Source organism: Arachis hypogaea, chromosome 6 (genome assembly GCF_003086295.3).
Source record: "Arachis hypogaea cultivar Tifrunner chromosome 6, arahy.Tifrunner.gnm2.J5K5, whole genome shotgun sequence".
NCBI classification, from domain to species: Eukaryota; Viridiplantae; Streptophyta; class Magnoliopsida; order Fabales; family Fabaceae; genus Arachis; species Arachis hypogaea.
In genome coordinates this window covers 96917598-96944334 of record NC_092041.1, presented here as the reverse complement: position 1 = coordinate 96944334, position 26737 = coordinate 96917598, and the positions used below count along the sequence as shown (strand labels likewise).

At 36.5% G+C, this 26737-nt stretch overlaps 1 long non-coding RNA gene across 1 annotated transcript; it reads right to left on the bottom strand.

Annotated features, from left to right (window-relative positions):
* Positions 1-19524: 19524 nt before the first annotated feature.
* Positions 19525-21495, bottom strand: LOC112697037 (uncharacterized). The gene is made up of 2 exons (XR_003151045.2): positions 21084-21495; positions 19525-19811 (listed from the first exon to the last, which is right to left on the bottom strand). It is a non-coding gene; the product is annotated as an uncharacterized lncRNA (long non-coding RNA).
* Between the last annotated feature and the right edge of the window lie 5242 nt (positions 21496-26737).

The window sequence follows — 26737 nt, the reverse complement described above, 5'->3', positions numbered from 1 at the left end:
AATAAGTTTGTGCATACAATTTCTGGACCGCTGTGGGTGCGACAATAAATTAGGGAGTTGCTATTTGAAAAAATAGAAGCTAAGATTAAGGATGATATGGTAACTCAATAGAATTATTTCTTTAATTTCGGTGCATTTATTTTAAATATATTATGTAAACAAATATGTTTCCTGTTTTAGGGCATCTGAAAAGAACATAGTTGGTAGAACAATCAAAAGACAAAAAGAAGGAAAAAATGAAGCAACAAAAGAAGGGACAAAAGAAGCCACAAAAGAAGAAGATTATTTCTTCGGAAAGTGAAATTGTTGCTGACAGGGATGGATGTATGTACTTGAGTGTGGGGGCAATCGCCCCCACTACGAGTTGAAATTTTTTTGAGTAGTATATGATAATAATATTTATTTGCCCCCACTAAATTATTAAATTTAACTCTACAATAATTTTTTATTCAATTTTCGGTACTTCATAGTCAATTTAAAAATTTCATATTAGATGTCATTAGAATGATCAATTCTCAATTTAAATGAAATGTGTGTTTTTTCTTAGAAATCAACTCGAAAGAATGTTATTTATCTTTTTTTATATTAGTTTTAATTTTTTTCTATAACAACTATGGTGCACGAAAATTACAATCACACTTTGTAATTTTGCACAACTAACCAGCAAGTGCACTGGGTCGTCCAAGTAATACCTTACGTGAGTAAGGGTCGATCCTACGGAGATTGCCGGCTTGAAGCAAGCTATGGTTATCTTATTATTCTTAGTCAGGATATCAATAGTGGTTCTTAGTTTTAATTGCGAAGAGTAAAAGAGCATTAATTAAATGATACTTGTTATGCAGTAATGGAGAATATGTTGAGGTTTTGGAGATGCTCTGTCTTCTGAAGTTCTGCTTTCCTACTGTCTTCTTCTTCACGCATGCAGGTCTTCTTCCATGGCAAGCTGTATATTAGTGGATCACCGTTGTCAATGGCTACCAGCCATTCTCTCAGTAAAAAGGGTCCATGTACATGGCTAATCATCTATTAGTTCTCACTAATATTGGAATATGATCCATTGATCCTTTTGCACACTGTCACTACGCCCAGCATTCATGAGTTTGAAGCTCGTCACAGTCATCCCTTCCCGGATCCTACTCGGAATACCATAGACAAGGTTTAGACTTTCCGGATCTCAGGGATGCTACCAATTATTTCTAGCTTATACCACGAAGACTCTGATCTCAAGGAATTGAAGGCTCTGTTGTCAGGAGAGGTAATCAAACGCATGGACCAGGAACCCAAGAGATATACATTCAATCAAAGGTAGAACGGAAGTGGTTGTCAGGCACGCATTCATAGATTAAGAATGGTGATGAGTGTCACGGATCATCACATTCATCATGTTGAAGTGCGAATAAATATCTTAGAATAGAAACAAGCGTGATTGAATAGAAAACAGAAATAATTGCATTAATCCATCGAGACACAGTAGAGCTCCTCACTCCCAACCATGGGTTTTAGAGACTCATGCCATCAAAGATACAAATTCATATGTAAAAATGTCATGAGGTACAAAATAAATCTCTAAAAGTAGTTTTTATACTCAACTAGTAACCTAGGTTTTCAGAAAATGAGTAAACTAAGATAGATAGTGCAGAAATCTACTTTCGGGGCCACTTGGTGTGTGTTGGGGCTGAGCATTGAAACTTTCACGTGTAGAGGCCTTCTTTGGAGTTGAACATCAGTTTGTAACTTGTTTTTGGCATTTGATTCTAGCTTGCAACTTGTTTATGGCGTTTAACGCCAGAATAGGACAGAAAGCTAGCGTTGAATGCCAGTTTGCATCATCTAAACTCGGGTAAAGTATGGACTATTATATAGTTTTGGAAAGCCCTGGATGTCTACTTTCTAATGCAATTGAAAGCGCGCCATTTGGATTTCTTTAGCTCCAAAAATTTCATTTCGAGTGCAGGGAGGTCAGAATCCAACAGCATCAGCAGTTCTTTATCAGCCTCTGAATCAGATTTTTGCTCAAGTCCCTCAATTTCAGCCAGAAAATACCTAAAATCACATAAAAACACACAAACTCATAGCAAATTCTAGAAATGTGATTTTTGCATAAAAACTAATAAAAATATACTAAAAAGTAGCTAGATCCTACTAAAAACTATATGAAATACCCCCAAAAAGTGTATAAAATATCCGCTCATCACAACACCAAACTTAAACTGTTGCTTGTCCCCAAGCAACTAGATAAACAAAATAGGATAGCACGAAGATCAAGAGGCAATCTCAGAGTTTTACATGATGCTCAATTCTAATTAGATGAGCGGGACTAGTAGCTTTTTGCTTCTGAACAGTTTGGCATCTCACTTCATCCCTTGAAGTTTAGAATGTTGATTCTTGAGCACAGCTACTTTATGAGTCTTGGCCGTGGCCCTAAGCACTTTGCCTTCCAGTATTACCACCGGATACATAAATGCCACAGACACATAACTGGGTGAACCTTTTCAGATTGTGACTCAGCTTTGCTAAAGTCCCCAATTATAGGTGTCTAGAGTTCTTAAGCACACTCTTTGGATTACGACTTTAACAACTTAGTCTCAAGCTTTTCGCTTGGACCTGCATGCCACAAGCACATGGTTAGGGATAGCTTGATTCAGCCGTTTAGGCCTGGATTTTATTCCTTTGGCCCTCCTATCCCTTAATGCTCAAAGCATTGAATCTTGTTTACCCTTGCCTTTTGGTTTAAAGGGTTATTGACTTTTTCTGTTTGCTTTTCTTTTTCTTTTGCGCCAATTATTTTTTTCTACTTTTTCTTGCTTCAAGAATCAATTTTATGATTTTTTTAGATTATCAATAACATTTTTCTTTTTCATCATTCTTTCAAGAGCCAACAGTTTTAACATTCATAAACAACAAGATAAAAAAATATGCACTGTTTAAGCATTCTTTCAGAAAACAAAAAGTGTTGCCACCACATATAAATAATTTGAATTTTTCTTATTAAGAACTCGAAAGAGTTTCCTCCTTATTCTAAGAATATCTACTATTTCATTCATGTTTAATGATGATGAGAAAAATAAATTATAACTTACTTGGAGATGATAAAAATAAAAATAAAAATACTAACTACTACTACTCATATGACTCCTAAAATAGATTTCTAATAGCAGAAGTTATCACAGAGTTAAGATTAGGACTCAACAACCTTTATTTTGTGAGATGGATACTCCTTCAATCTGTGGGGTGTCTGGTCCCTCAAGGGAGAGCCTTTGGCGCTTCAGTTCCTGTAGCTCATTCCCTTGCTTTTCTTGTTCTTTAAGTAGCTTGCAGATCATACTATTTTGATTTTGCTGTTCTTCCTTAAGTTGATCCATAGTTTCTTGCAGCTTGGTGACAGATGCTTCTAGGCAGGTCCAGTAGTCAATCTGAGGAATTTCTGGGAGGAACTCCTGTGCCCTCCTTTTGATGGAGTTTTCTTGTACTTGTTGTCCCTCCATTGACTTCTTGGTGATTGGATGTTCGACTAGGATGAACTCATCTACTCCCATCTTCACCCTAGTCTCTTTACATAGCAGAGAAATCAAATTTGGATAAGCCAATTTGGCTTCTTTGGAGTTCTTATTTGTAATTGAGTAGAGCTCACAAGAAATCAGGTGATGAATCTCCACTTCGTTTCCTTACATAATACAATGGATCATCACTGCTCTCTTGATAGTGACTTCGGAGCAGTTGCTACTAGGCAGTATGGAACACCCAATGAAATCCAGCCAGCACCTAGCAACTGGTTTGAGATTCCCTCTCTTAAGTTGGTTTGGAGAACCTTTTGTGCTGGTTGTCCACTTAGTTCCAGGGATGTATATGTCCTTAAGAATTTGGTCTAAGCGCTTATCTGATCTCACTATTCTCCTATTAAAGGATTCTGGATCATCTTGTAGTTGATGCAGCTTGAAGACCTCTCTTATTTTGTCAAGGTGGAAGTAAATAATCTTCCCTCTGACCATGGTTTGAAAGGTATAGAAAGCGGTTCCAGTCATTCTCTACCTCTCTGTTTGCCACAGATTTGAGTAGAATTCCTAAACCATGTTTCTACCCACCTTCGTCTCAAGATTAGCTAGAATTTCCCAGCCTCTATTTTGAATCTGCTCTTGGATCTCCAAATATTCGTCTTCTTTCAGATCGAATTTAACTTCCGGGATCACTGACCTTAGACCCATTATTTTGTGGTAATGGTCCAAATGTTCCTTGGTTAAGAACCTCTCTTGATTCCAAAGTAATTTTGGATTATTCTCTTTCTTGCCTCTTGAAGTGGTTTGTTTTCCCTTAGGAGCCATGATCTTAGTGAGTCTTAGCTCAGTGATCATGCAAAACACACCAAACTTAGAGGTTTGCTTGTCCTCAAGCAAAAGAAAGGAAAGGAGAGAAGTAGGAGGAGAGCCAAATTCAAATTGTGGAGGAGAAAGGGTGGCCGAATGTTAATTTAAAAGGAAGGGGTGGGTTCGAAATTTTTTTAAAAAGATATGTTAGAAGATATGTTTTGTAAAAGATAAGTATGAAATGCAAAAGATGTAATTTTAAAATTGAAAAGATATGAGAGAATTTTGAAAAAGATAAAATTAAATTGGAAAAGATAGTATGATGAGTTGAAAAAGATTTGAAAAGATATTAAAAAGATAGATGTGTTTTGCAAAAGATTTGAAAAGAAATAAAAAAGATATATGAGTTTTGAAAAAAAAAAGATTTGAAAAGAAGAAAAGATTTTTAGGATTAAGAGTTATTTTTGAAATTTGAAATTGAAAGCTGAGGATTTGTAATATGTTTATGCAAGAAATTATGGATGGAAACATAAAAAAATAAAAAAAATTGAGTTAGAAAACAAAACTACCTCCCCTCCACGTTCCTGGCGTTAAACGCCCAACTGTTGCCTGTTTTGGGCATTTAATGCCCAACTGTTGCCTGTTTTGGGCGTTTAACGCCCAGCCAGGTACCCTGGCTGGAGTTAAACGCCAGAAAGCCTTTGTCACTGGGCATTTTTCTAAACACCCAAGATGCTATAAGTCTGGCGTTAAACGCCCAGAATGGTACCCATTCTGGCGTATAACACCCATAAAGGTATCCTTACTGGCGTTAAACGCCTAGAATGATGCTCATTCTGGCATTTAATGCCCAAAAGTGCCTCTTACTGGCGCTTTCGTGCCAATGAGCTTCTTTTCTCTGCTCTCTGTTTTGAACCCTTCTGTAACTCTGTGAACTCCTGTAAATGAGAATTAATTCTAATGATAATTTATTAAACTCTTATAATTATTATTTAAATGACAAATAAACTACAGTAATGGCTGGATTGCCTCCCAGCAAGCGCTTCTTTATTGTCTTTAGCTGGACATTACTGAGCCTTAATCTAGTCTCAGTTCTGAGCATTCTTTCTCAGAATTGCTTTCAAGATAATGTTTGACTCTCTGTCCATTAACAATGAACTTTTTGTCAGAATCAATATCCTGAAGCTCTACATATCCATATGGTGACACACCTGAAATCACATATAGTCCTCTCCACTGGGATTTTACTTTCCCAGGGAATAGCCTGAGCCTAGAGTTAAACAGCAGAACCTTTTGTCCTGGTTCAAAGACTCTGGATGACAGGTTCTTATCATGCCATCTTTTTGCTTTCTCCTTGTAAATTTTGGCATTTTCAAAAGCATTGAGTCTGAATTCCTCTAGCTCATTCAGCTGGAGCAATCTTTTCTCTCCAGCTAATTTGGCATCAAGGTTTAGGAATCTGGTTGCCCAGTAGGCTTTATGCTTCAGTTCCACAGGCAGGTGACAGGCCTTCTCATACACAAGCTGGTATGGAGAAGTTCCTATAGGAGTCTTGAATGCTGTTTTGTATGCCCATAGAGCATTATCCAAGCTCTTTGCCCAATCCTTTCTACGAGCAATTACAGTCTGTTCCAAGATTCTTTTTAGTTCTCTATTAGAGACTTCAGCTTACCCATTGGTCTGTGGATGATATGGAGTTGCCACTTTGTGGCTAATCCCATATCGAACCATGGCAGTATAAAGCTGTTTATTGTGGAAATGAGTGCCTCCATCACTGAGTAGTGCTCTAGGGACACCAAATCTGCTAAAGATATGTTTCTGGAGGAACTTCAGTACTGTCTTAGTATCGTTAGTGGGTGTTGCAATTGCCTCCACCCATTTAGATACATAGTCTACTGCCACCAGAATGTAAGTGTTTGAGTATGATGGTGGGAAAGGTCCCATGAAGTCAATACCCCATACATCAAACAACTCAATCTCTAAGATCCCTTGTTGAGGTATGGCGTAACCATGAGGCAGATTACCAGCTCTTTGGCAACTGTCACAGTTACGTACAAACTCTCGGGAGTCTCTATAGAGTGTAGGCCAGTAAAAGCCACATTGGAAGACCTTGGTGGCTGTTCGCTCACCTCCGAAATGTCCACCATATTGTGATCCATGGCAATGCCATATAATCTTCTGTGCCTCTTCTCTAGGCACGCACCTACGGATTATTCCATCTGCGCATCTTTTAAAGAGATACGGTTCATTCCACAAGTAGTACTTCACATCAGAAAGTAATTTTTTTTGCTGCCTGCTGTACTCCTTGGGAATGAATCTTGTAGCTTTATAGTTTGCAATGTCTGTAAACCATGGCACTTCCTGAATGGCAAAGAGTTACTCATCCAGAAAGGTTTCAGAGATCTCAGTGAGGGGGAGAGACATCCCTTCTACTGGTTCTATCCGGGACAGGTGATCTGCTACTTGATTCTTTGTCCCTTTTCTGTCTCTTATTTCTAAATCAAACTCTTGCAGGAGTAACACCCATCTTATAAGCCTGGGTTTTGAATCTTGATTTGTGAGTAGATATTTAAGAGCAGCATGGTCAGTGTACACAATCACTTTTGATCCTACTAGATAGGATCTAAACTTGTCAATGGCATAAACCACTGCAAGCAACTCTTTTTTGTGGTTGTGTAATTCTTCTATGCGTCATTTAGAACACAACTGGCATAGTAAATGACATGCAGAAGCTTATTATGCCTCTGTCCTAATACTATACTAATAGCATGGTCACTGGCATCACACATTAATTCAAATGCTAATGTCCAGTTTGGTGCAGATATGACAGGTACTGTGACCAACTTAGCTTTCAGCATTTCAAAAGCTTGCAGACACTCTGTGTCAAAGATAAATGGCGTGTCAGCAGCTAGCAGGTTGCTTAGGGGTTTTGCAATTTTTGAAAAATCTTTTATAAACCTCCTATAGAATCCTGCTCGAGTCATAAGTCAATGATACTATGGTGGTACGACTCTCAGGTGGATTTTTAATATATAAATATAGGTAATTTTGGAAAGAGTATTAATCGAGAAGCCTGAAAAGAGTATAAATAAAGTCGCGAAGACGTATCACTCACGTTTTGACAAAAAAAAAGAAAAACCGTGAAGTCGAAAGCGATATACGGACGAGGCATAAAGGAGATTAAGAGATAGATAGCAGATAGATATATATAACATAAGTAAATAGCCACTAGTCGCGACGCGCGAAGTTTAGGCCGGCTAGGATACAGTATGAAAGTAGTTGACAATAGTATATCATAATCTCTCCAAAAGGAAACATGAGAGCCTCTATAGGCAAGTTCAAAAGAGTTCAATACATAATATAATCTTTTCAAAACAGAGGTGGAGAGATTCTAAGCAAAACACAAAGTAGAGAAAATAAGGATCTTCGCCGTCTCTCAGACGACCCACAACTCACTTCTGAGCATTTGGACCTGTATTTAAAAAACAAGAGATATATACGAAATGAGAACCACGGGCCCATGGGTTCCCAGTACGGTAAAAGAGCCAAATAAATACAATGCACTGCAATAAAACATGAATAGGCAACTGTCATAAGGGAGTGCTAAATCTAATTCATGTTTCACATGTTTCCCAAATCGCTGACTCTTCCATGAATCAGGCTCAGAATCATAAGCAAAACCATCATCAGTTGTTCTACCTCAGCAATTATATATCAATACATCATACCCTCACCTGGAGCTAGTGAAACCACATCACTGCGTCTACCCAGGGAGCTCAAATTATCTCATTCAATGATCATCATCATCATCATGCAATCGAATCATCAATTCATCTCATCAAGAACAGCCCTCAACATCCACCGACACCAGCATGAGGGGTTTCTCAGTTGTACAAACACAAGCAATACAGGCAAGTAATACACAAATAAGGTACAAGTAGAACAAGTAGCACATAATCATGTAACATAGCATATATGATGTAAAAATCCAAAATAAATAGGCAAACCCAAACAATTCAAACATATGCAAATGATGTATGCCTGCCCTATGGCTGATGATATCATCTGTCGGTTATATAACCAACCCGACATGTCTTGGTAGCTAACCATTAGACAGAAACACCCCTTGAGGAGCAAGTAGGTTTGAGCTACAACCTCCTTGCTACTACACGCTCAACCCAGAGCCAGTGAAATAACCACTACTGCGGCTACTACCCAGGCGGGTGTTTAAAAGCTCAACATGGAGCGAGTGGATTCACCACTACTGCCGCTACTACCCAGGCGTCACAATCTCTGACCTGGAGCAAGTGGGATGAACCACAACCCTTGCTACTGCCCAGGATCTCAAAACATACATTCGTTCAGTTTAAAAGCAATGATCATTGTTATAAAATCTCAAACATTAACCTGGAGCAAGCGGGATGAACCACCACCCTTACTACTACCCAGGTATCACAAATACATTCATTCAAAACTCCATAATTAAACTCATTTATCATAAACATCCTTTCCCGTCTCATACCCGGAGCAAGTGGACAACGCCACTGCCTACTACCCGGGGTCACACATCACATTTCAATATTTTCCATTATTATCCATTTAACACATTCATTCATTAATCATATATGCATTTATACTCAGCCATAATCAATAATGGCTTTGCCGTAACCCGGCAATAACTCAGCCATCCGGCTCATGGTTCAATCAAGAACCAGCCATTTATCAATAAATATAGCCCTTCAGCTCATGGCATACACGGTACTTCCACCGTCATCCTCTATATCTCATATAATCATCTTTGATCATCATTGATCATAACTTTTCCCCTTGTTTCATTTGCAAGTTACCACATCCCCTAGCTCCTTTCTCATTACTAGGCATATCATAATGATTTAATACATAAGGGGTGATATCGGAGGCTTAGAAGTTTGAGATTTAGCTTTTTAAACTCAAAAATCAACTTTGGCATGAAAACAGGGCCACACGTACACGTCCTCCACGCGTACGTGTGGATGGCCACAATGTTCATCGACGCGTACGCGTGGGTGGAAAAATAGCAAAGCGTCGCGCCCGCGTCAGCCACGCGTATGCGTGGGTGCGTTTGTGCCCCACGCACAAAACTGGCACAACTCTCAGGAGAAATGGCTCGGCATTGGGTGCAGCGCATCGATGCACACGTGCACACCATGCGCTCGCGTGGATGGTGCCTTCTTGAAAAGCGACGCATACGCGTCAAGCACGCCTACGCGTGGGGGGCATTCTGCTAAAAATTTTTCTAAGTTAAAAGCTGCAGTATTCACAGATTAAACCCCTAATCTTTCAACGGACATAACTTCCTCGTTTTAAATCATTTTTCACCCGTTCTTCGAATGGCATGGACACCCCGGATCCAATTTTATTTCTAAATGAGTTTGGCACAAAACGGGGGTCCGGAGTCCAAGTTATATTCTGTCAAAGTATGCCTAAAAACCATATTTTCATACAAAACCACAAAGTGCCATTTTCAACCCTTTCGCGCGGTTGGCGCTATTGTCAAATGACACGGCCGCGTGGGGCACGCGGTTGCGTGAGTGAATTCGTGCTACTAGCGCGAGGGCAGCCGCGCGCTCACGCAACTTTCTGTTTGAAACTCATTTTGCCAAGATTTTGGGTGACGCGGCCGCGTGAGTGACACGATCGCGTGATAGGCCATATTATGGGGATTGACACGGATGCGTGGGACACGCGTCCGTGTGGCAAGTCTTGTGCTACTAGCACGAGTCCAGCCCAATTCTAGCGCAACTTTCAGCCATACACCCTTTTTTACGTCGAATTTGAGGCACGCGTTCGCGTGAGTGACGCGGACGCGTGGGAGGCATTTTCCCACATGACGTGGACGCGTCAGCGACGCGGTCACGTGGATCAATTTATGCCGAAGGCACGCCTCCAGCCACGCTCTCGCGTGACTCTCTGTTCAATTTGTTTTCTTCCCAACACACCTATGACGCGGACGCGTCGGGTGCGATTTTTTTTTGAAGTATGCAGAAATGCAAAATGCAATGAATGTCATACAAAAGTTTTAGGTTCAATCAATATTCAAAAACAAATAAAACATACTAGAATTAAAACTGAAAAGGGACGATCATACCATGGTGGGTTGTCTCCCACCTAGCACTTTTAGTTAAGGTCCTTAAGTTGGACATTTGGCGAGCTCCTTGTCATGGTGGCTTATGCTTGTACTGATTCAGGAATCTCCACCAATGTTTGCAAATCCAATATCCTCCGGGATCCCAAATCTTGTTTCTACACCCGTCTTCAAGTTGATTATCATGATTCCATCCGGGTGGTTCAGCTTTAGAATTCTCACTGAAGTAACCAAACAGCTTCCTAGACCCATTCAGCTGAGCTCTATACCAACCTTTGCGTTTAAACTTTGAGCTTCCAACCATAATGAACTTTGCAGGACAATTCTTGCCATTGATCATCTTGCTCTTGCTATTAATGCCACAAAGAGCTCTAAGTTGACCATCCGTCTCCAGTAGCCCATATTCAAGTGGAATTAGAAAGCTAAGGGATATGAATTTTACCCACTTGAATGTTGTGAAGGATGATGGCAACTTAGGGGGAGGTGTTTGGAATGAACATGGAAGCTCTACTCCCTTGTGCTCTCCTCTGACAACTTCCACCTCTTTGCAATCTTCTTCAATATCAACCTCTTCCTCTTGGTGGATTTCTTCCAATTCAATCTCTTCTTCATTGTTCACCAAGGGTATGGGAGGTTGTGCTTTTTCTTCTTGAATCTCCATCTCTTGATCAACCTGTTTCAAGTCTTCAACCATGATATGCCTTGGAGGTTGTACACCCTCTTCAGCATCAATTGCAATCGCCTTGGAAGGAGGCTCTATAACTTGACTTTCCCATGGAGGTTCCACATCTCTTAAGTCTGCAACCACTTCTTCTTCTGCAACTATTATGGCTTCCTCCACTTGTGCCAGTACAAAGTCATGCTCCTTATTGTCCACTGGAGTCTCTAGTGTCTCCCTCATGCTACATTCTTCATTGGATTCTCCACATGGGGCCATGGGAGTCTGTTGGATGTCTGAACGTCTGAAAGATAATTGATTTATTGCTTGCTCCAGTTGATGAAGGGTTGCACGAAATTGATCTACTGTTTCCTTGAAATGATCCCTTGACTCGTGTTCCTCCTTGATGATTACTTTTCCATGACAACTCCCTTCAATTACTCTTTCACCTTCAAGGGTCTCTTCTACCTTCACCTTTAGTGCCTCCTCTAGCTCCTTATGAAGTATGGATTCGCGAAGACGATCCTCTCTCTTTTGTTCCATATCAATAGCATAATTAGGATCATCTTGCTCTTGGATTGATAGATGTGGGTGCTCTTCCATGGATGGTGGTAATGGGATGGGTGGATCATTATGTGGTTGAAAAGAAAGTGCACTAGAGCTTGAGGGTTGATTGTTGAAGGTATTTGGTAGTCCGATTCGGGCGGCGAGAGCTTGTATAGTAGAGTTTAGATCGGTAAATGCTTTCTCCATGGAGGTTTGGGGTGGATAGGAAGGTTCATTTGTTGGGAGAAGGAGTTCATGGTAGGAAGGTGGTTCATCTTGATAATGATAAGGAGATGGTGTATATTGAGGTGGTGGTTCTGTGTATGGTTCATTTGGCTCATAAGGTGGTTGGTATGGTGGGTACGGGTTAGAATCGTATAAGGGTGTTTGGTGGTAAGGGGCTCGTGAGTATGGTGGTCCAAAGCTATGTTGAGGATGGGGTTCATAGGCGTATGGTGGTGGTTGTTGATAATCAAAAGAGTGCTCACCATAGCCATTGCCTTGATATGCATCACAGAACGGTTGTTGATAGTCTATTGGAGGTGGTTGTTGCCATGAGGGTTGATTAAATCCTTGTGGCTCCTCCCATCTTTGATTGTTCCAACCTTGATGCCTGTCCTCATTATATTCTCCTCTTCCTGCAACATTATTGTAACCAGACTCATAGCCAAAGGGGTGAGAGTTCATAGTAGTAGAAGAAAATAAAAACAAAAACTAACAAAAAGAAAATATTTTGAAAAAAGATAAGATTTTGAAAAGGATATGATAGGATTTTGAAAAAGATATGATTTTTGAAAAAGGATAAGATAAGATTTTGAAACAGATATAATTTTTTTTTTGAAAAATATTTACAATAACCAATAATAAGGCACACGTTTGCAATTCTCCGGCAATGGCGCCATTTTGAAGAACTGAAGATTGATGGTTTAGAAGTTATAGTAAACTCTCGTTGTAAGTATAGTTACTAAACCAAGCAATCAACCTTTCTTACAAACGTTTTGGTTGTCACAAGTAACAAACCCCTAAATAAATTAATAACCGAAGTATTTAAACCTCGGGTCGTCTTCTCAAGGAATTGCAGGGAGGTATGTTCTTATTATTGGTTATGAGTTTTGTAAATTGGGGGTTTTGAGAATGAGGAACAAGTATGATAAATGACAAATAAAATAAATAAATGACTATAAAATAAACTCTTGGTAAGGTATGAGAAATTGGAAGTTCTATCCTAGTTATCCTTATCAATGATGATGAAAATTGAATCTTAATTCCACTTAGTTAACCTCTGCTGGTGCGAAGGAAGGTCAAATGGCTAATTAGTTTGATCTTCAAATCCTAGTTAATTCCTAGAAAAAGATTGGGATTATAGAAGTTCAAGCTAATTAGCAAAGATAGTGATTATCGATCACGTTGAGTTTGATAACTCAAGAGTTACTGATTTCCTAACCAAAGCCAAGAATGTGGAAAGCTAAATTAAAATCATAAATATCTGGAATACCTCAAGTAACATACATTCAAAGCAATAAAATCTAACATGGAAAAGTTCATAAGCCAATTGGGCAACATAAATCAAATACAAATAAAAGCATTAAAGTATCTCAAAGTAGAAGAGAAGTCAAAATAAAGGAATATTGAACCTGATATGAAGATGAGATAAATTCTAATTTCTAAAAATCCTAATCCTAAATCCTAAGAGAGAGGAGAGAGCCCCTCTCTCTAAAAACTACATCTAAAACCTAAACTTATGAGTTCTGAAAGCATGTTGAGTCTCTGCAAGTTCCCTGACTTTAATCTGTGTTTCTGGACCAAAAACTGGGTTGAAATGCGGCCCAGAATCTCTGCTAGCGACTTTTGTAATTCTGCAGATCGCGCACGCCACGCGTCCGCGTCGTCCACGCGTTCGCGTCACTTAGCATTTCTCGTACCACGCGTGCGCGTCGTCCACGATTTCGCGTCATTCGTGCAGCTTCTAATCTGTACGGTCACGTCAGGCACGCGAACACGTCACTCTGATTTCTTCCATTTCGCACGGTCGCGTGAGCCATGCGACCGCGTGACTTCTCGCTGGTCATCTCCTCAATTCCTTGTGTTCCTTCCATTTTTGCACGCTTCCTCTTTATTCTCTAAGCCATTCCTGCCCTATGAAGCCTAAAACACTTAACACACAGATCAAGGCATCAAATGGTAATAAGAGAGGATTAAGATTACCTAAATTAAGACCAAAGAAGCATGTTTTCAATCATAGAACTAAACTAGGAAGGAATTGTAAAATCATGCAAATCTTATGAATAAGTGGGTGAAAAGCTTGATAAAACCACTCAATTAAATACAATATAAACCATGAAATAGTGGCATGGTTTATCAATGCCCATGGGGGAATCCGGGAAGTTAAAGTGCCCGGTCACATCTTGCGATAGAGGGTCAACAAATAGTCTCAAATACGCAAGCCACATAATAATCTCTTTCCTTTTTAAAATAATACTTCAAATCAAGACTCTAATTCTTATAGAAACTTTAACAGTATCTCCTCTAAAACTCGAATTTCTGCCACCTTCAAAGGGTTCCAACTATCAAATCAAACACCTCTCAGTCCTTCAAATCATTTTCAGTAACAAATTATTTCAAAATCAAACAAATACCAATATTAAATCTTTTTCCAAAACCAACCAAATTCAGTAGCAAATTATTAACAACAGCTAAACCACACATTCCATTCCATATACACAATCCATCAATTATACATTCAGTTCATTCCTATCTTAAGGTCTTCTAGCCTAAGTTTTCATGTGACATTAAACATTAACTACGAGAAACCAAAACCATACCTTCGCACGAAATCAAAATATTCAAAGCTCAGGAGAAGCTTTCTGAGTGAGCTATCGAAGAAGAAACTGTCCAGAATCGTCTGTACCTCCTAAAACTCCCGTTGGCCAAACCCAAAGGAAAGAGGAGTTATGTTACTTTCAACTTCTACTAATCAAAAATGGTACCAACGTGTAGAGGAGGAGGTTACAAATACTCTTACCGGATTAGATTTTTTATTGGAGTTACGTATTTCAAAAAATCGAAGTCGAAGGTTCAGAAGGATTTACGTTCTCTCTCGATCTTCTCTCTCTGTTTTCTTTCTTTTCGTTCCTCTCGCATACGTTAATGATATATATATATATATATATATATATATATATATATATATGATTAATACAAATACGCCGCCTTAGTTTTCTTTATATTATATATACACTTTATGAAAGGAAATTATAGCAATAGATTATACTTATACTAGAGGAAAGCTAAGAATGAATTATAATAGCATAATATTATATTACAAAACTTAATATTATATGTATATGTATACATAACGATAATGATAATATATAACAATAGTAATGATGGTCATGTAATAATAATAATAAACGTAATAATAGTAATAATAATAGTAATGCAATGAATATAATATATATAAATTTATAATGCAATTTAATACTTATGGCAATAATAATAATAATAATAATAATATGGATTTGATTAAATTTAAATTATTATAAAATTAGTTCAATTACTGATAATAAAAATAATTTTTCTAAAAATAAGGAATTCTAATTTTATAAAATAAATTATAATTTATTTATATTTATATTTTTAAAACTAAGGGTCGCTATATTAACACCTTACCACAATTCACAAACCGCCATATAACCATTCTTACCCATTTCAAACAAATGGCTAAATTACAAACACATTAACATATCATACATCCTTCTTCATTCCAATTTCCAACAATACTTTTTTCAATCAATCATCATTATACATAATCAATATCATACTCACTATCACATCGTTTCACCCACAAATCAACCTTAATCATTCCTCAAGTATATATCACAACGTACATATCTCTCATGCATCATCATACCATCAAGGCATCAATAATCATAATCACATATATGACCACATAATATATCTCAACAAAAACCAAACATACCTCCTCATCTATATAATTTCACCCAAAATTATCAAATTCCACACTTCAACTCCTCAAACCTTATTATTCAATAACCAACCCAATCATTTATATATTCATTATCTGAAATTCATCCAATCACTTGTGTCATCATACAATACACACATCAACTTACCTTCCTTACCTCATTCCGGCCTCCGGCCCAATTTCACAATTTAAATGCATAAACCACAAATCAATACTCATTACCCAATACATCAAATTCTCAATACACCAAGCATACAAGGCCACACAATTCTCAACCCAATCATTAATTCACATTACATACCAACTATGCATATTAGCACCAACCATTTACACAATCCAAACTTAATCCTAGGGGCATTTAGCCTAGGAATTCTCATCACACCACACAGTACTTAAATGAAACTTAAATCGTACCTCTTGTAGCCAAACCAATTGAGCCTCTTCTATGGAAGTCTCCACCAACCCTTAGCTCCAAGCCTCACCAAAGCTCCACAAGCAACACCAACCTCCCAATTGTGCATCAAAATCACCAAATACACTAACATAATCAATTTCACATACATATATCAACCTAGGGCTCATAAAAATGACAAATCACAAGGGTTTAAGCACTTCGTACCTCAACCATATGAAATAGGGATAGAACTTGCTTAGAATCCATGTTGGAGTATCCCTAAACACCCAAAATTACAAGATTTCAACACTAACTACCCAAAAATGTATAACAGTGGAAAATTTTGAAAACTGGGCAGAGATAAATAGAATACTCACCACAAAACTTAGATAGAATTTTAGAGGATGAGAAGAGCGACGCGTGACCGTGAACGACTCGTCAATCAGAGCTCCGTAGCTCAAGTTATGGTGGTTTGAAAATCAAAGAGAGTTAGGTTTTCTCTCTTCCCTTTTCTCTTTTCAATTCAGCGCCCCACTTCTTATTTTTAGGATAAAATGAGCTGAAATGCTCATAACTAATGTTTATATATGTTGGGTCTTAGGCCCATTTAGGCCCGGTTCACTTATTTTGTCTGTTGGCCCAATTTTTGGGCCAAATCCCTTTAAGATTAGCGCTCTAAATTGCACTTTAAATATTTCTATCTCTCCTAATTATAATTCCTCATTTCTTAATCTTATTTACTCATAATCAATTTTCTCAACTGCAGTACCAGACAGGTCTCCGCCGGTACTGCCAGTCAAAATTTCACTGCGCGCTTTTATGCAGAAAACTGTTTTTCAACTCGGAAAAATTCATTGAATCCAAATATCATATTTAAATCATCAAATTCCAATTGCCAAATCTTCCAACCATATTCGCTCCTATTTAACTTATTATTTAATTAATTTCGGTTAGACCGGGTATTACATTTTGGCTTTGTATTCTTCAACCTTGGTTGGTGCATGTTCATTTCCTATAGAGGTAGGTTGAGAAGCCTTCTTGAAGGAGTTATTATCAGCACTTGCAAGTGTCTGACCCCTCATAGGCGTTTGAACGCCAGGACTGGGGGCTGGATTGGCGTTTAACGCTAGATTCTCTCCTTTTTCTAGCATTTGAACGCCAGAACTGGGCGCCACTGGCCGTTTAACGCCAGTTTTTCACCCATTTCTGGTGTTTGAACGCCAGAATCATTCCTCTCTGGGCTCTTACTATCCTCAGAGGAATTTTGGATAGCAGTCTACTCATCCTCTATTATTTGTTCTTTTCTTGGTTTTCTGCTGCTTTGAGTTGAGGTATTCAATGTTTTTCCACTCCTTAATTGAACTGCTTAGCACTCTTCTGTTATCTATTTTGATAACTACTGTCTTGCCTGGTCAAGTTGTGCTTCCATGTTCCTATTAGCATCCATAGTGTCTTGTAACATCTCTTTAAATTCTGCCAACTATTCTGTCAGATAACATAATTGCTGATTGATTTCAGCAACTTGTTCTAGAGGACTAAGTTCAGTGGATACTGCCTTAGCCTCTTCTTTTATGGAGGACTCACTACTTAAGTACATATGCTGATTTCTAACAACTGTATCAATGAGCTCTTGAACCTCTTCAATTGTTTTTCTCATGTGTATAGATCCACCAGCTGAGTGGTCTAGAGATATCTGAGCCTTTGCTGTAAGCCCGTAGTAGAAGATGTCTAACTGCACCAATTCTGAAAACATTTCAGAGGGGCATTTCCTTAGCATCTCTCTGTACCTCTCCCAGGTGTTGTAAAGGGATTCATTATCCTCTTGTTTAAAGCCTTGGATGTCCAGCCTTAGCTGTGTTATCCTCTTAGGAGGGAAATATTGATTCAGGAATTTGTCTGACAACTATTTTCATGTTCTTATACTAGCTTTAGGTTGGTTATTTAACCACCTCTTAGCTTGGTCTTTTACAGCAAATGAAAACAGTAATAATCTGTAGACATCCTGATCTACTTCCTTATCATGTACTGTGTCAGTAATTTATAAGAACTGTGCGAGAAACTCAATAGGTTCTTCCAGTGGAAGACCAGAATATTGGCAATTTTGCTGCACCATGATAATGAGTTGAGGATTCAACTCAAAACTACTGACTCTGATGGAGGGTATACAGATACTACTCCCATATGAAGCAGTTGTGGGGTTAGCATATGACCCCAGAGTCCTTCTGGACTGTTCATTTCCACTTAGGTCCATGATGGAGAAAGGGAGATGATGTAGATTTATTTATTTACTTTATTATATTTATTTATTAATTTTTTCGAAATAATAAGAATAAGGAAATGGATATTAAAATAATAAAATAAAATAAAAAATTGAAAATATTTTATGAGGATTTTTGAAAAAGAATGAGGGGAGAGAAAGTGGTTAGGAGTTTTTGAAAAAGATATGATTTTTAAAAATTTTGACCAAGTCAACTTAATGAATACAAAAATTATGAGCAATTAAAGGAAAAGATATTTTTTATTTTTGAATTTTATTATGAAAGAGAAAAACACATAAAAGACAAAAGACTTAAAAGTTTTAGATCCAATGCTCCTTGTTTTCGAAAATTTTGGAGGGAAAACACCAAGGCACACCAAACTTAAAAATTTTAAGATAAAGACACAAAGAAGACTCAAGAACACTTTGAAGACTCACAAGAACAATAAGAACAAAAAGAAAGAACACCAAACTTAAGATTTTTAGGAAACCAAAATAAAATTTTTGAAAACTAAAGAAAAATTAACAAGAAAACATCAAACTTAAAATTTGGCACAAGATTTAATCAAAGAAAAATTATTTTTAAAAAGATTTTAGAACGGAAGACTCAAAGGGACAACTATTCCCAAGAACATAGACACATTCAAGAAATGCAAGGATTGAACAGAGAAAAACTAAATTTTTTAGATGACAAAAACACAAAGAACACCAAACTTAAAACATGCAACTAGACTTAATGAGAAACTAACAATTAATAAAGAAAAATAATATTTTTGTAGAAAATTTTTTTTGAAAAGAAAGTAAAAGACTCTAAACAAAAAAGACAAATTTTTCCTAATCTAAGTAACAAAATAAACCGTCAGTTGTTCAAATTCGAACAATCCCTGGCAACGGTGCCAAAAACTTGGTGCATGAAAATTACAATCACACTTTGTAATTATGCATAACTAACCAACAAGTATACTGGGTCGTCCAAGTAATACCTTACGTGAATAAGGGTCGATCCCACGGAGATTGCCGACTTGAAGCAAGCTATGGTTATCTTATTATTCTTAGTCAGTAGGAGTGTTCGCGGTGCAGTTTGGTTCAGTTTTTAAGGGAAAAGTCATCCGATCCGATCATCTAATTAAACTGCGGTTTGGTTTGGTTTAGTTTTTTTATCGAAGCCATCCGAACCAAACCAAACCAATTAAAATTGGTTTGTTTGGTTCGGTTTGTTCGGTTTTTTTAATCAATTCAAAAAAAATACTAGCCTACTATTTCACAAAGTCATAACATTGAAATCCACCAACATAAATACACAATAGCTAACAAAGTCTTGGTCTAATGAAATTTAACAACAAAAAGAATTCAAATACAACAATTAAAGAAGTTTAAAAGTTCACAAAGTTTTCCCTTGGCCTCTACTAGCAAGCTTCCTTGTGTTTCTATGAGGAGCTAGTACAGCAGGCAATGCACTTGGAGATCTGATGCTAGTTGATTCATTCGGCAGAGGAACTGGCGACAATCCAGTGTCGCCCATATTTTCACTTAAACTGACATCAAACTGCATAAATGAATCAATAACCAGTTAACCAGCAACAATATCAAGTAAGCAAACAATTCAACAAACAGAATAAAATTAGCAAGTCAGCATCAATAACCAGCAACAATACCTAACAAAATAAATCATTAACTAGCAACAATACCAAGTCAGCAAACAATTCAACAAACAGAACAAAATCAGCAAGTGAGCTTCAATAACAAGCAACAATAATTTATCCAGCAACAATACCTAGCAAAATAAATCAATAACCAGCAAAAATACCAAGTCAGCAAATAATTCAACAAACAGAACAAAATCAGCAAGTCAACATCAATAACAAGCAACAATAATTTATCCAGCAACAATACCTAGCAAAATAAATCAATAACCATCAACAATACTAAGTCAGCAAACAATTCAACAAACAGAACAAAATCAGCAAGTCAGCATCAATAACCAGCAACAATAATTTAACCAGCAACAATACCTAATAAAATAAATCATTAACTAGCAACAATACCTAACAAACAGAACATTGCCTAACAAACAGCAAACAATGAATCAACAAACAGCAAGTCAGTAACAAAATTGGGTTAAAAATACCAATTCTGAGTAATTTAACCAAATTAACAATGAATCAACAAGTCAGCAAGTCAGCAATAAAGTAAACAATATCAATGCTGAGTATAAACAACAATATATTGAACCATTAAACAACAATAAAAGGGACCATTAAACAGCAACGCAGTAAGCAGGACATTTCTAATATATTGAACCATTAAACAACAATAAAATGAACCATTAAACAGCAAGCCACTGAGCCAACAACAGCAAGTAGCAACAATTAACAAATCAACAATGCATTGTCTGTAAGTATTAACCAACGTCTACACCAAATAAATGACAAAATTTCAATCACGTCAGTTTTGTTATCCTATCCATCCAGTTCTCAAAACGTTGGAAACACAATGAAGCCAAGTTCTTAATAAATTCACGTCATTCATGTATTAAAGAGTGAACTTAGGAGAATTATTTTCTTAATTATGCATCATGAAGTATTAAAATAAAAACAGTGGTCCATGAGTTTTAAAATGAAGAAATTTATTCTTGCCTATCATATATGAAGAATTAATTTGAGTTAAGAATTTCAAAAATCACAACACAAAAAAAGGCTATAAATCAACAAAACTTAGCAAATAGCAACAAATCAACAAATCAACAGCAAGTAGCAATAAATCAACACTAATGAATAGAATTACCAGTAAACACTAAACAGCAAAGGGTAAATATTACCTAAATCGGTGGCTCGGGCTCCATATTGACTTGGGAGGAAGGCTGAGTGGGAGACTGGGAGGTGCTGCCGTGCTGGGTTGAACTGATGGGTTAGGGTGGTGGCGTCTCAACGGCGGCGGCATGGTGCTGTGCTGCCGTGTCGAGTCGGTCGGTGGTGGCTTCGTGTTGGCCTGATCTGCGATGGCGTGGTTTTGTGTTGGCCTGATGTGGGACGGGCTGAAGGCTTCGCGGTGGTGGGTGGCTGGGTGCGCAGGTCGGCAGGTGTGGCTGGGTGCACAGGTCGGCAGGTATGGAGATTTGGAGAAGAGGGAGCGATAAGTACTGACTAGGTTAGGGTTTGGGGATTTGGAGGTTAGGGTAGATGCTCAGTGCTCACACTCGTGGGGGTCTAGGTCGCGCAGTTTTGTTTGGCGGGTGGGGGGGTTAGTAAAGTTTAGGGTTTTTTCCTAACCGGTTCGGTTCGGTTCGGTTGGGGTTTTCAGATTCAAAACCGAAAACCGAACCGAACCGCACAAAAAACAGTAAAATCAATTTTTTTCGGTTTTTTCGGTTATCGGTTAATTCAGTTTTTGGTTTTTTCGGTTCGGTTCTTCGATTTAGTTCGGTCCGGATCGATTTTGAACACCCCTATTAGTCAGAATATCAATAGTGGTTCTTAGTTTTAATTGCGAAGAGTAAAAGAGCACGAATTAAATGATACTTGTTATGCAGTAATGGAGAACAGGTTGAGGTTTTGGAGATGCTTTGTCTTCTGAAGTTCTGCTTTTCTACTGTCTTCTTCTTCACGCACGCAAGTCTCCTTTCATGGCAAGCTGTATGTTGGTGGATCACCGTTGTCAATGGCTACTAGCCGTCCTCTCAGTAAAAAGGATCCATGTACATGGCAAATCATCTGTTGGTTCTCACTAATGTTGGAATAGGATCCATTGATTCTTTTGCACACTGTCACTATGCTCAGCATTCATGAGTTTGAAGCTCGTCACAATCATCTCTTCCCGGATCCTACTCGGAATACCACAGACAAGGTTTAGACTTTTCGGATCTCAGAGATGCTGCCAATTGTTTCTAGCTTATACCACGAAGACTCTGATCTCAAGGAATTGAGGGCTCTGTTGTCAGGAGAGGCAATCAAACGCATGGACTAGGAACCCAAGAGATATACATTCAATCTAAGGTAGAACGAAAGTGGTTGTCAGGCACGCGTTCATAGATTGATAATGGTGATGAGTGTCACGGATCATCACATTCATCATGTTGAAGTGCGAATGAATATCTTAGAATAGAAACAAGCGTGATTGAATAGAAAACAGAAATAATTGCATTAATCCATCGAGACACAGTAGAGCTCCTCACCCCCCAACCATGAGGTTTAGAGACTCATACCATCAAAGATACAAATTCAAATGTAAAAATGTCATGAGGTACAAAATAAATCTCTAAAAGTAGTTTTTATACTCAACTAGTAACCTAAGTTTTCAGAAAATGAGTAAACTAAGATAGATAGTGCAGAAATCCACTTCTGGGGCCCACTTGGTGTGTGTTGGGGCTGAGCATTGATGCTTTCACATGTAGAGTCCTTCTTTGGAGTTGAACGCCAATTTGTAACTTGTTTCTGGCGTTTGACTCTAGCTTGCAACTTGTTTCTAGCGTTTAACGCCAGAATAGGGTAGAAAGCTGGCGTTGAACGCCAGTCATTTAAACTCGAGCAAAGTATATACTATTATATATTTCTGGAAAGCCCTGGATGTCTACTTTCCAACGCAATTAAAAGCGCGTCATTTGAGTTTCTGTAGCTCCAAAAATTCCATTTCGAGTGCAGGGAGGTCAGAATCCAACAGCATCAACAGTTCTTTATCAGCCTCTGAATCAGATTTTTGCTCAGGTCCCTCAATTTCAGCCAAAAAATATCTGAAATTATATAAAAACACACAAACTCATATCAAAGTCCAGAAATGTGTTTTTTACATAAAACTAATAAAAATATACTAAAATGTAGCTAGATCCTACTAAAAACTATATGAAAATACCCCAAAAAGCGTATAAAATATCCGCTCATCAAACTACATTAATTGAAAGAACTTTTTCAACTATGAATTTCAATTAGAATTAACTTCTAATTGTATAAGAAGTAAATTTCTAAATAAATATTTACTTATATATATGTAAAAGAAATACTATACATCCAAGTCTTTTTATGAACTAAGTCTAACTAAGTTAAACAATAAAACTTAAAATAATATTAGTCATAATTGATTTTTGTTGTTTTAGACAAATTTGATTAGACTTGGTTAACAAAAAATATGAATATGTAGCATTATCCTATATAAAAAGACTTATATTTATAAGGGTAAAGTATATTTTTTGTCCCCGAAATTTGGCAAAAGTTTTTAAAATACCCCTAAGTTTTATTTTGTTTCAATTTTGTCCTAGAAATTTTTTATTTGCATCAAATATACCATCGGAGGCTAAATTTTCAAAAAATTTAAGAACAATATAACAATAATGCATGAAAATTATGCTTGATTTACTTGTGTTGAAGAGTTATTCTTATGAAATTGTTGTTAAATCGATCTTAAATTTTTTGAAAAATTAGCTGTCAAGGGTATATTTGATACAAATAGAAAATTTCTGGGACAAAATTGAAATAAAATAAAACTTAGGGATATTTTTGAAACTTTATCAAACTTTAAGGACAAAAAATATACTTTACCCTATTTATAAATGATTCTTTTAGTGTTTTAATTTGTAAAATTAGATATTATAAAAACTAATCATGTTATATTTACATCAAAAATAACTATCTATGTAATACACATTAAAAATAAATTAAACAATACATATATTTATATACGAATACATAACGATTAATAAATAATTCGATAACTAATTTTTATGTACACATAATATTTTTCTTATAAAAATTTTAATATATATATATATATATGCCCCCACTATCAAAATTTTCTGGATCCGTCACTGGTTGCTGAGTCTAAGTCTAATTCTGAACATGACTCAGATGAGATACCAAAAAGAAGAAAACAACCTAAAAGAATGGCAAAGAAGTAAATATTATTTTTTGGTCTATTTTGAGAATTTTATTGTGTTTATTGCCTGATGATTATTTGCTTTTCAAAGTTGGAATCCAAAAAAAGAAAGCACGTTATTGAGGATTCATCTTCCGAAAAACAAATTGAATATGATGATTAGTAGGATTCAGAAACTATCATTGGAATGCTATGTTTTGTTTTTTCATCAAAATTTTATTTATTAACAGAATTTTTTCATGTATTATCAGAAGTGAAGAATTGGAGGAAATAACAAAAAGAAGATTTAAGAAAAAAATTTACAAGCCTACAAAAAAGTATGTATTGCTTTTTCAGTGTGTTTTATCAATTTTATTGTATTTGTTTGCCTAATGATTGTTTGTTTTTTCAGAATGGAATCCAAAAAAAAACGTGATTGAGGATTCATCTTCCAAAAAAAACCTGAATCTGATGATGAGTAAGATTCAAAAACTATCATTGTAATACTATATTTTTTTCGTCAAAATTTTATTTATTAACAGAATATTTTGCATGTATTGTCAGAAGTGAAAAAAGGAAGGAAATAAGAAAAAGAAGATTGAAGAAAAAAATACAAGCCTATAATAAAGTAAGTGTTACTTTTTGGTATATTTTGTTAGAAGTGAACAAATGCAAGAAACAATAAAAACAAGATTAAAGAAAATAAATGATAAGCCTGCACAAAAGTATGTGTTACTTTTCGGTGTATTTTGCCAATTTTATTGTATTTTTTATGATTGTTTGCTTTTCCAAGATTGCAAGAAAAAATAACAGGTATTCCAGAAAGCGAGTTTCACTCCACAGAAACTCACAATGATTCTTCGCAAACATAGGATTCAATATCTGAAATTCTTTCTTTGCTAAAATTTTCTAAAACCGGATGTAATTACTCTAGTTTTACTGAATAATTATTTTGTCTTTAGAATACCATATGTAAATTTGACAAAGTAAAAAAGATTATGTGTTTCAAACACAGACAAGCTATCAGAGTAGTGTAAATAAACAAAGTGATAACATATAATTTCTGTTTCTCTTACCATTTTTTTAATTCTTGTGCTACTATATTCTACTTCTGATTTCATATTTTTTAGGAAAAAAAAGTCCTTTAAGATTTTATTCAAGAAAAAAAGGCAACAAAAAAAAGTAAAAATTGCAATTATGTAAGTTTTCATACAACAAAAGTTGTGTTTTTATTGAATGCATGAGGTGTAGTGGTGAGATGATTTTGGTGTAATTCAGGTTTAAGGAACAAGAAAAATCATTGAATGAACCAGCTTCTGTTCGGGAAGCAATAATAGATAATAATCCTAAAGAAAAAATTATTGTTCTTCGAAAATAGACTCATTCTCAATCAGAGCCATTGGACATGTGAATTTTCCAATTCACTTTCAATGTTCTATTTATTAAGTTAATCATTTGAACTTGAATGTTTAATCCATATTAACTTTTTCATTTTGTCTTCATCAGAGTTCCACTTCAAGTATTTGCTCCTCCTTCAGAAACATCTGCCTCAATCCCTCTGCAAACTAAACAAACTACTACAAAATCTCCTAGAGAGGAATATATAGAAGAAAAAACTTTTAATGCGTAAGTATTAAATTCCTTTTCTAATATTTTCGATGTATTTGGTTTATCTTTTGGTATATTGCATGTGATTTGAGGTGCACTTGGTATTGTTGTCCTCTTTTTATTGTAACTAGGTAACTAAATATTGATTTTGCCCATTTTGAGGGATTTTGTTGATGCATTTGTTGTAACTAACTCATAGAAATTTGTTGTAGTACTTTTGGTTCCATTTTGTACATTTATTGAGCTGCATGTCTTTTTAAATAGTGGTGTATTTGGTTCGTATTTCGATATATTTCATATGAATTGAGGTGCACTTAGTTTGGATGCATTAATTAAATTTCTTTTTTTATAATCTTGTAGTCCTCTACAACCTCAACAACCTACTGTCAAGTCTCCGACAGAAGAATATATCGAAAAACAACCTCAACAACCTCAACAAGAATCTCATGAGGAAGTAGCTCCTACTAATTTCCTACTAATGTGTAAGTTCTACTTAATATTTTTTTAATGTTTTTATATATTCTTAAACTATTTTATGCGTTACCATGCAGTCATCCACCCGCTCAAGCCGTGAATGATGGAATAATGATAGTTGCCAATGCTGCATTGAAGAATGACTTTCCTACACTATCATTTAGCCTTGATTTTACTCAATCAAGTGAGGAAGCTACACTTACTCAAAAGGGTACACCACCAGCTGACATAGAAAAATCTTAAGATAGCCCAGTATTGGTGAAAGAGTTGGAAAAGTTGGTTGATATGATGAATACTGGGGTTACAACAGCATTAAATTATGCTAAGAAGAAAAGTTTGCCACCAGAAAAGATGCAGTTTACTTGAAGCTTCCTTGACAAGTTCAAAACTCCGGTGAGGCAAAAGAAAATAACAGATGATTTTAAGGAGAAATACTTTCATTGGGTCACAAATATCAAGACTTATGAAGATAGAAGCACTAATGAGTGGGAGACGATATTCAAGCTGAACCATGAATCTCAATTGAAAATAACCAGAATGCACTTTGCA